We start from the raw sequence: 12,195 nt of genomic DNA, 5'->3' as shown, positions 1-12,195 counted from the left end.
CGCTGATTGCAGCTTAGCAGGGTATTCAACTACCAATAAACATCTTGTTTTCATGTGAAGAGCTGTTTCGGCCACACTCCTTAGCCATCTTTTGCCAACATCCAGGTCTATGTGTAAAACTTTTTATTGATCAGATCATAGCAGTGCTGCTTCCCTACACACTTCCCACAGATCCTGACTTCACAAAGGGTTTCGATATGGGGAGGATGAAAGGTTCTGTAGAAAACTAATTTCCACAGCTTCCTATTATTTCGAACTCAGGTATCGCCATGTCTTGCCCCTCAGGGAACAGAGCGGGGGCTAGTGATGAGAGCAGGGGGCTGGGAATCCAGTTTTTTATGTCATTCCCCAAGTGTGATTGAGGCTGATTTTACCCCAAAATGCTAATGGTCCAAAAAGTCTATAGCAATATTAGAGAATCCAGGACGGGGCAGCGAGTAGCAGAAAGCCAAATTCTTTGAAGAATGCAAGAGGCTTTGCTAGCAATTATTATTATTATTTATAATTTGTACTGCAGTAGCATCTAGGAGCCCCAGCCTTGGACCAAGAGCCTATTGTGCTAGGTGCTGTACAAACGCAGACATAGCGGCACCTTTCCTGATCACCTGGAAGCGCTGCCCAAACCACCAATTTTGTCCAAGCACAGACTCAGAAGCACTCTCATGGAAAAGCCCCCTCACATGAAATAAGGATTAAACCAATAGGCTTGTAGAGAAATGTATTGGGGTTTCATAGAATTCACTCTTAAATACCGATGGAATGTAACAGAGAGTAAGGCCCTTTCCACCGGGACTGTCACTCCTTTCTCACTGTCACCTTCATGAAAGCGAGCGAGCACAAACACAGAGATGCCTTTCACACGAGCCTTTCAGGATTCCGGGGGGATAAGATTAATAGAGGCCACTATGGCGCATCACCAGTCTTTGTTCAGGAAGTAAAGAATTCAAGTCAAAACCAGCTCTGACTCAGAGCTGTTCTGGATTCATTGCGATAAGAAAGAGCAGAGTCTGTTCTGAACTATGTTACCCTTTGTGACGGTGTGTTTATCGCTGTCAACTCCACTGACCTCACTGCTTCATATGGTAACTTATGCCAATTTGAAAGGGACATTGATATGCTAAAATCATGGGCCTGAGTCACAACCTGGACTGGGATTGAGCTGGTGCAACCAGGACCGTGGGACTGTCGTGGCCCTAAAGCTGCCACACGGAAGGAGCAGCAGCAGAAGATGTGCAGGAAACCCACCGCAACATGGGGCCCTGGACATATAGTTTGACTTCTATATCTGGGGAGGGGCAGCTCCAGCTAGGCCAACTGGGCTGCGTGTGAGGGGCAAATTCCATGCCTGCCAGAGGCTTGTCATTTGGGAGGGCATCCCCCCCGCATGTCCCTCCAAACTATGCCCATGGCCCTGGAGCCCACAGACTGGCCAGTCCTGATCTGGTAGGAGATGCACCAATTCACCGCATCCCCCGGAGAGCTTTTGCGAGGAGGGCTTCAGCAGAGCCCTGACTGTACAACAAAAGCTGTCTTACCCTGCCCAAACCCCCAGGAGTTCCAGGGTAGCAGTGGAGTGAAGAATTCGAGTTTCTGTGCAAAGCCCACTTACTCAGCCTTTGCATGCAATGGGTAAAGGACAGCATCATCTGCCCCTAAAAGAGGTGTTAATTACTCCACTCATCTCAAAGGCACGTTTACTCTGAAGTCTAATGATGCCGATTCAATTGTCAACATTGCTAATTATTTGGGGGCCTCACTACCAGGGACTCCCTTGGATCCCTAGGGGAGGTGGGAAGCTACATGGAAAAGAGGACGCTGTATTATCATTTACATCTCAGTTCTCAAGGCCAAGAGGGGATTATGTGCATCCTTCATGGCCCGTCTACTTCTCCCCTGGGGCCCACGCTGCCTCTGCTCCTCCCCCTGCATGGACCCAAGGAGTACCATTATATTGGTAGAGGAACTGCGTTGCCAAAGCAGCTGGACTGCCCTTGTGGACAGGAGTGGGTGAGATGACCTAGGCCAAACTGTTTGGTCTGGCTGGCTTCCTGTTTTGAAAGACACTGCTCCACATTCAGATGATTACCTTTAAAAAAAATTCACAGCAGGTTAACATGTGGGGGAGGAAGAGAGCAAGGGGGAACCAGACCTTTAAGAGGAGGCTGGAAAAGTGGTTTTTTTGGGGGTAATTTTTCAGACTCTTTTTTCTCACTGCCTAAGATAATCTCTTGCAAATTTGAAAGAGAAGTCTGTTTTCTCACCAGTGTTTACCCTTCCCCTGTCTGCTTTATTTTTAGGGCTGTGATAATGAGAACTCTACTACTGTTAATTTAAAAAAATCATTTGGTTTTTGAAACAATATAGCTATTACCTGGACTTTGAAACAAGATAAGAAGAGAATCATATTCTCTGCCTCTGCAGCCCTTTAATTCATCTAGGCAACAAACACCAACATCTGTCCCAGATCCAGAAAGGGGCTGAGTTCCTTCTGGATGGTATGAGCATCCTCATTTCCCATTGAAGTCAATGAGGCGTGGAGGTCCCTCAGCACTTTGCAGCATTGTTTGGTTCTAACACAGCCGTTTTATAATATGAATCGATTTGCTCCTGCTCCAAGCTTCTTGCTTGGGTTACAGGACAGCAGCCCTGTGCAGTGGTATGGAGTGAACTATGAAGCACTAAAATATTTGCTCAAGTTTTATTTTATTAAAAGAGAGAACTCTCTCTCTCTCCTCTGCTCGCTGTTATCTTAAAATGGAGCTGAACAGTTACAAGCACATCTAAGAATAGTTAGTTCCCCAGCCTGAGATTTCCCAGCTTGGAAAATTACAGGGTTAGTGGATTCAGCTTTTCCAGAGACCTGATTAATGAACAATCTCTCATACTAAAAGTGCACTTCACTGTGCAGTGATATTATATATCTCAGACAGAGCGAGGGTGATTAAAACACGTCATTGCGCCTTTGCAATATATTCTAATGGACAGGATCAGCTCCCATTTAAATAATTGGCAAAACTCTCAGGGCTGATTCTTGATTGCTCTGTGGCCATTTGCTCAAGGTAGACAAGAGTAAGGCCTCCATCACTGCCCCAGGGCTGGGGTCCTCTAGACCCACCTGCTGACCCAGCTCCACTGCCCAGCTCTGTACCACTTCCAGGGATCCCCAGAGTGGATGCGAGATGGAGGTAGCAGTGGGGTGTTAAGTGCAAGGAAATGGGGACATGGCTGGAGCAGATTGATGCCTCAGTGACTCTGCTCCTCCATAAAGCATTATAGGCCCTTTCAAAGAGGGGCATAACTTAGGAGAGTCTCAGGGCTTCCCTGCTTCCCCAGACCAGAGAAGGGGCAAACAATTTCCTCACTGTCACTGCACAGCCGCACAGGGATGAATCTGCACTTCAGACTGCAATGTGTGGTGTTACAAGACAGCATACCTACACCCTGCTGATTATTTGTTACTGCTGACAGAACATCTTAGTCTTTATAATTCTGACAGATATTGATAATATTGATTTCTATTCACTTCTCTATCAACTTCGGGCTGCTGCTCCTGACATGCAGTGCTGGGATTTCCAGAGGCAGCAATTCCGCTGGACAACCGAGAGTTTCATATTATTCCACTCAAGTGGATTCAACAGCACATGGTTCCTTTGGGATCCACATCATCCTGGAGTTGGATTGCCGCTTCCAATTAGTCCAGAAGCCCTAACCCACATCAAATTTCCTTTCTATTGCATCTTGAGAAGTGAAGTTTAGCTGGGTAACTAAAGCATACCTTTCATGCTGCCAAGTCCCAAATGTGTGTTGCAATGTGTTCAAAATAAGGGTCCCCCAAAATTTCATTCAGGAAACTAAATATGCTGTATTCAGAGTGGCAGCCGTGTTAGTCTGTATCCGCAAAAAGAACAGGAGTACTTGTGGCACCTTAGAGACGAACAAATTTATTAGAGCATAAGCTTTCGTGGACTACAGCATCCGAAGAAGTGGGCTGTAGCCCACGAAAGCTTATGCTCTAATAAATTTGTTAGTCTCTAAGGTGCCACAAGTACTCCTGTTCATTTTGTAAATATGCTGTAGGATTAATTCCTTCAGTGCAAATAACTCTTTCTATAACCTCAGTGACGTGATTCTGCATTTCTGATGGAAACAACTTTGCACCCTAAAAGAGAGGGGACCCCAAATTTGTGTAAATAACCCTGGGACTCCGTCGCTCAAAATGTGGGACAGTTGGGAAGTATGAACTACAGAGACAGACAGAACGCCTGAAAATTAAATCCCTCCTCTGGGTCTTCCAGTGTGTCTTGTCTTCACTGTGTTTATGCTTCTGACTGTAAGCTGTCCAGAGCATCATTAGTTTTATGTCCCATTAGAAGAGTTTAACAGATAATGTCATATTTCACTGTTTAGCACGGAGAAAGGGTAAAATGATGAATTCCAAAAAGAAAAGCACAGAAAATAATTCATACTGAAGAAATGAATGCCCCATCATGTCAAGCTTCTTCTGCCATTATTTATCACATTGCCCTTCAGTTCAGGTCTTTGTCCTAGATTATAAAGGTCTTTGTCATACATTTTGGCCCCGGGAAGCTGAGAGTTACCGAACAGGGCAGAGGATTGCTGCTGGGACTGTAGATACAGCCCAGCGAGAGACAGGAAGGAATATGCGTCCATTCTCCTAACAGTGTCCAAATTGAAATGGAACTCAGCATTAATAAATTCATTGATTGGTTGGAAAACAGTAGATAACAGGAGACAGCCCACTCTAGAGTTTGATTGCATAGGGAAGGAATAAAATGGACCTTTGACTCAGGACATGAGAGCTACTAAGCGCAACATTTTTTTAAAAGGCTTCTCAAAATGGGTAAATCAACATCAAGGTGAATTTAGAGCTGCCTGAGGCAACTGATGATAGCCGTGCAAAATCTGACACTGTTCGTAATGAATGAGCTCAGAATTCCCTAATTAGAGCCTGATTCAAAATCCTCATTCAAGTACCCAGCTGCATTGACATCAGTGGGACTCTTCATGGGAGTGAGGATTACAGGATCAGGCCCTTAAACTGCAAAGAACGGTTCTGAAGCCACTATTACCCGCTTTGCTTCCTCCCCCGCCCCGAAAGCCTGACCCGCTGCTGGGCACACAGGCACAAGCGTCAACCTGGGGGACTAATTCTGCTTTAAAGCTTCTATTTCTGTTCTTGCCATTTATACCTGTCTTGTCAGATTTGCACCTGAACTCACCTCAGAGGCATCAATACCAGCTAATGTATAGTTCCAGCCTCAGGCAGCAAAGACTCCACAGCTCTCTGGTGAGAACACAGTGAGCAATTTTCTAAAGTACACTTCTCTTTAAATTAAAAGAACAGCAATAAAAGTCTTTCAACCTGGGGGCAGCACAGGAGTCCTTACCACAGAGATAAACTCTTCAGAGAGCCCGAAAGATCTGTGGACTTTATTCCTTTGGGAGGAAGAAGTTACTGGGGACTTTCTCAGAACCACAGTCAAATGTTCTCTGTTGCTGAGAGCGTTGTAGCCTGGACAGGGCTGCTTGTTCTACCAGGGAACCAAGCCAAAAGGTGGGCATAGTGGTGGTGTGGGGGAGTATTGGCGGGACACAGATCTAGAAACAGGCCTGAAATGCCAAATCCAGGGATCCCATAAACAATGCTACTGTTTCGGAGCGGTATGATTTTTCATTTCTTATAATGTGTCGAGTAGACATTTCCATCTTTTCTGACATCTCTATTTTCGGAATCCTTTGGCGTGTTCAGCCAAAAGCTATTTTATCTTTTCCCCCTTGCCCTCTATGATTTTGTAATACTGTTAACCATTCTGGTTACCAATGAAATATTAAACAAAGAAACAGGCTGTTTAGACACATCAGGCTGCAAGGCATGTGCTTACAGATCAGCCCTTTTGATCTCCAACAGGACACAGTAACTACGTAAACTTTGGAGGTTAAAATAAATAAACTCCAGAGACCTCATGAACTGGGTCCATGAGGTTAAATGAGTTGCAGTCACTTGTCCAGGTACTCACAAACTCACTTGAAATTTCAGACTCATTCATAAACTGCAATCACCAAGACGCAGCCTTTTTCCTACAATATAGCCACCTTACTATAAATATATGCTATAGAAGGGACCACTATAGGCTATCTGAATAACAGTCCACATAGATTGAATCACCTGAACGCCCATAAAATAAACGTATGCAAGGCTAGAGTCCCCCAAATGAAATGGAATACAAAAAGAGGATCTAATCTAAAGCTGCACAGAACTATAGACACGGAAGCAGTGCTATTTAAAGAAAAGATCAGCCAGGATGTATTAGTGTGTGATGGAAAATGCCTTGAAATAACCCTGTACACATTACCTGTACCTGGGGGCAGACTTAGGTAGCTGACCAGGAAAGAGTTGGAGGCAGGGAGTAAACACATGAACCTACCTTGTCTGTTGTGATGGTGACACACAATACAAAACCTGTACTACTGAGCATAGCACTTACTACCATACTCAGTCCCATTGACTTCAGTGAGATGATGGTTGGCAGTAAGGGGTTTGCAAGGTTGGGCCCCAAAAGGATAGAAGGACGATATATAACTCCAGTGGTGTATTAAGCCATGTAGAATCACACATTGCTGGAGAGGGTACAGCATACCTGGATCTTCCTTGTATATGTGGAGGATATTGTAATGTACTGGCCCTGTGCAGACGAGTGAGTGAGGTTACCCATTAGTGGCAGGACCACAGAGAAGCTATGAGACCTATCCCTGCAACTAGCCAGGTTGTAGAGAGTAGTGTTTCCGAAGTGGCCGGACCACCAGGATTCTCAGCTTGGCTTTCTTTATGTGCGTGTATACTTTATAAGTAATTATTTTTGTTCTCTAGCACATGAATTTGTTTTAAAATGGCCACTGATTGCAAAATTCTGCATAACTGAACCATTGCTATCAGCTAAATTGAACAAAATAGGACAGAATACCCCTCTGAACATTCACTTTAAAAACAAACCATACATGCCTTTTCCACTGAGTGTGGTGTGTGTGTGTGTGTGTGTGTTTATTTCCCCAAGCAATCCGCTAGAGAGTGACATGATTACAATCCCTTGTGCAGGTCTGATTTCATCCAGCAGAGGGCAGTGGTGACCCACAGCCATTACATTTACAAAAGGCAGAAAGGAACTAAAAATATTGGCAAAACTAGATATAAAAGTGATCTGTGACCTAAAATCCCACCTATTACAGCTATTACCAGACTTATTTGTTATTATAAAGCCTTAAAATCACTCAACCCTTACTATCTAGTAGAACTGTGACCATGACTGAATGGAAATTTAACCTTTCCCCTATGGTTATAGTATGGTGAGCCATACTGTGGGAAACTGGAATTATGGTAGGGAAAATGAATAATAATAATGCATAGTCATTTGTGCCCAGATCCTCGAAGATATTGGTTTATTCATACTCTGGGCAAAATATACATCCCTTTGCATATGAAATTGGGCAATCCCATGCCTAACTATCTGATTTGAGCAACTACAATTGGCACCCTTTAAAAGTTCCACCATTTTGAATGATTCACGTGCACCCACTGTGCCAGATTTTAACATACACATGAAGAGGTTTGCTTTGGGTAATGACAACAAAGCATTTTCATAATTGCTTCCACGGCAATACCATCCCACGCCATCCTTACTTCTGCGCTGCTGCTGGTGGTGGCTCTGCCTTCAGAACTGGGCACCCGGCCAGCAGCCGCTGCTTTGCAGCTGTTCAGCTCTGAAGGCAGGGCCGCCATCAGCAGCAGTGCAGAAGTAAGGGTAGCAGTACCGCAACCCTCCCTCACCATAACTTTGCAACCGCCCCCCCACCCCAACTCCTTTTTGGGTCAGGAACCCTACAATTACAACACCATGACATTTCCAATTTAAAGAGCTGAAATCATGAAATTTACTATTTTTAAAATCCTATGACCGTGAAATTGACCAATATGGACTGTGAATTTGGTAAGGCCCTATCCATAACTCAGGGTAGACTCCCCTTAGCCTACTCCTGGGACCAGCTTGCTTATCTGAGTCCTACCACCATCCCCCGCAAGGGGGACCTCAGTCCACGAAGGTCACAAGATCTCCCCCATCTCATGGGCACAAGGCCCATCAGCAAAATCCCAGGTCTTTACTTCTGGGAACTTTTCGTTTATTCTTTTAACCACACTGGAAACTGGCCACTGGGGGTGCCAGTGATTAGATTTGTCGCACCTCCACCCACACTGCCTGGTATCAGAAGTCCTGTCTGCCTGATCCAGCCCCTCACATTCCAGAGCCAGATGTCGGCTGCTGAGTTTGACAGAGGTATTCCATCGTCCCTGAAAAAATCAGGCTGGTTATAACGGATGACCCTATGCTGTACCACAGAACCACCAGTCTCCACGAATATCCTGGGAACCTCACAGTTCACACTCTTCCATGCCTTATTCACATGATCTGGTTCTGTGGCTGCTAAGAAAACCTGCCTTGTGAGCATTTTTGACTAGACAAACCTAACATATGACCTCAGTTGCTTAATCAACCTAACATCCCTGTTGGTGATCTCATCTATTTTGCATGTGTGCAGGATATTTCCAGTTGCTCGCTTCTGAGAGAGCACCTTGTATTTTATTGTATCATACCTTAGGTGTTCAGATGCAGAGATAGCAGGAGACAAATTCTTTCTTTTACTTACTCTCAGTTAATTCTACTAGGCTAAACTTGGAGGCTCTGAAACACTCATTGATACTGGATTGGGCAGCAAAATGTGCTGCTGACAGTTACTGAATTATCCAGAGAATGGTATGGTTTCAAGACTAAGAGAGAATATAATTACATCTTTTAAGGAAATGAAAAAAGGTTGGTAAGCTTCAGAGTTATGACTTTAACTGGCAAAACATCTGACAAATGTCCTACTTTCTACATAGCTCCAAAGCTCAGGATGTGGTCCTTAGCGTCCAGGGGATTTCATTACATTTTGCTGCATATTCAGGGAGGATTTAAAACCCAAGGAAGTATACTTGAGTGGGAGTACTGACGTTATCTATAGCTAGAAGATCATATATTATCATTAAAGACCCTCAGATATACAGCAACTTTCCTTTCCTTTGCGTCCAGAAGCAGTATATTTTTATCACTTAAACCAAGATTTAGTCTTTATTATGAAATATTTTGCCTATGGCTCACTAAAACTTTGCGGAGGCCAGGGGAAAATCAATTGCTTCCCCTCCCAACCATCAGTATTTGCCTATGCAGCAACTGAACCCCATATTATGGCTTGGCTGGAGAGAGCCAATTAAGTATGGGAAGATAGTGAAGCATATGGAAGCAACTTAACACACATACAAATTAGCATATAAAAAGTTCTTTGGGAATTGGGATGCTTTCAGGACACTTTAATGCTGTATTATTTTTCTTTCCTGAAAGACACTATCACATTAGCCTGAGCAGCTTCAAGGTATTAGTGGTAGGCAGGCAGCAAAAGTCTCTCCAGAAATTTGTTGTAAAGTATGGCTTTTAAAAGCACTTCAGACTTGGGCTTTGACAGGATACAAACCTGCGTGAAAATGTCTGTTAAGAGAGGGGTGTATCAAAACGCTCAATGATGCTGAAAGTGCCAGGATAAAGACCGACCTGCAGTGGCTGAACAGAATGAAGGGGCAGTCTGTGGGGATGAGGGGAGAAATGGGAAACTCTGAAGCAGTGAGAATTTCAGTTTGGTCTCCCATTTTCTTAACATAAATCACTGAGTTTCTGCACTGTTAAAACTGGAGTCCTGAGTCTGAAAACAAGAAATCCCAGAGCATCCCCCTCATGGGAGAACTCTACACCTCAGGGAACAAAATGGTGACTCTCGATCCTCCACTAGCCTGAGGCAAGTGTCTTATCATGAATGCACAAAGGATTGTGATCACTGTCCCTCTGGCAATGAAATAAGGCAAAAGGGACCAGATTGTCTGGCCAGTATTAGGCTGGGGGCAGGGGCAGAGTGTACTTTCCTTGTAGATTTCCCCCCAACCCGACACACACACACTTTCCATGGTGAGCAGTCATATTTTCACAACACTTACTCCCCCAGTCTCTGCCTTTGGGGTGCCCCATCTGTGTGGTTGGGGAAACTCTGGCTGGGCACAGGGAGCTAACACAGCCTGACATTACAATAACTCTTCCATATCCCCTTCTACACTGAGGGACCCCCTTTAAGGGGGATTCCAAGAGGCAGCAGCAATGGAGGGAAGCCCTGACAGTGAGGCTTCAAAGAAAGCTCAATGCCAGGGAGCTGAACCAGGAGTTGGGACACAGAGCCTGTGAATGACAGGCCCTGGAGTCTAGTGAATCCCAGGGAGCCCCTGCTCATGGAATTCTCTGCTATCCAGATGTCCTCCCCAGGGCATTTCTACAGGAGGAGTGATATGCCCTAAGCCTGGAAGTGAGAAAAGTTATCATTTCCTGTTTTCTTATACGCTCATATCTTCTTTTACTGTTTGCATAAGATAGGACTGTGTGTTTAGCAACTCAGCTTTCTAAGTTTTCGTGACTAAAGGATATATCTATAAAAGTTAAAGGGACTCTGACCTTTCCTTTGGACTCACTTTATCATTCCTTAAAAACAATTTAAGCACTCAGGGAAAGGCTATGATTCTACAGTAATTAGAGCTGGTAGAATTTTTTCAATCAACAAATTTTCCCACTGAAAAATGGTGTTTTATTGAAAATAATTTTTTCCTCCCCAGAAAATATCACTTGCCTTTTTCTTTTCAATGAGGAAATTTTGAAACAAAACATTTTCTGTTTCATACTAAAATCACAAGTTTTGCTTTATTTCAGTTTGGGAAAACTGAAAATTATAAATTTTCAAAATGTTTTTTCCCTTCTCCTTCCTTTTCCCTCTTTCCTACTGAATGCAACAGAAAGAATGATGTCCAGGGCTTTATGAGTTCTTTTTCCGTTGTGCCATGCTGCAAGTTTCAAAATTTCTCCAACTCTGGAAAATGACAGAGCGGACAAAGAAAAAACAAAACATGGTAATTTGGCCACTCTTGCATTTCAGAAGTGGAGGAAGTTTTGAGGAGTTACAGAGTAGAAAAAGGAAAAAGTGTGGGAGTGTGGAGAAAAGAGCCTGAACATTATTCACTTCATTGCACTTAATGGCAAAGCAGAAAAAAAAGCAACAGGGTTGTAAGAGAGAGGGGAAATGAAAATTTGCAAACTTCAGAAAATTTGAAATTCCAAAATTTCTGAAATGTTGAGATTTCAAAATGTTTTGAAAAATAGTTGGTGAAAATTTTAGAAAACAAAACAAAAAATTGTTCTGCCCGAAACCCTGCCAAATGGAACACTTCAGAATGTCCCACAAAATGGATTTTTCTATTTTTTGACCAGCTCTAATACTCATGTTTTCCCTAAACGCAGTGAAAAAACCTCAAATTGTACCTTTGGGTTGTTTATTCCTTATCATTTCTATAACACCCTTCAAATTCTTTCTAAGCATTAATAAAACTTCCCAACACCCTGGTGTGATAAAAATGATTGTCCCCTTTTTAAGCTCTGTCCATACAGCAACAGTTTACCATGTCTCTAGGTGGGCAGTGAGTCGGCTAAAATCACAGATTGTGTCCATATAGCACACTTAATAATCAATATATCCTATCTACCCATACTAGCTACATAGTCTAATACATGGTTCAGTTCCTGTAGTGGGTTAGGTACATGGTAGTTTTGCTGTAACAGATAAATCTTGTCCTCCCTCCACCCAGAACTCTGTCTTGTTAGACATCCCACAGTGTACTTTTCCCCGTGATGAGAATGCCACTTTGCGTGCCTGACCTGTAGCATCCCTATCTCCCATGTAAAATCAGAGCCAGTCAGCTTCCTTGGCTACATTGCCCAGTAGCTGCCAGCTGGTTTAAAATGCCTGTGACTTATTTTGCTCTCCCACCACTGCCTGGATAGCTGAACTTTGCAAACTGCAGAACAACTGAATCTACTTCTCTACCATTGAGAAGCTGAGAGAATATGCCTAGTGGAGACCAGGCCTTGCTCCCTATCTGGAATGAGAACATCCAGACTCATTCATATTGAGTCAAATGCAGTAGGCTGTTGACAGGCACACAAAGAGAAAAGCATCCCTCAACATTTTTTTGTCTGTGTAAAGTTATGTCCGTAAGTGGAT

This window comes from Chrysemys picta, chromosome 10, assembly GCF_011386835.1.
Source record: "Chrysemys picta bellii isolate R12L10 chromosome 10, ASM1138683v2, whole genome shotgun sequence".
Taxonomy (NCBI): domain Eukaryota; kingdom Metazoa; phylum Chordata; order Testudines; family Emydidae; genus Chrysemys; species Chrysemys picta.
The sequence above is the reverse complement of the archived record's forward strand: the minus strand, read 5'-3'. Positions refer to the sequence as shown.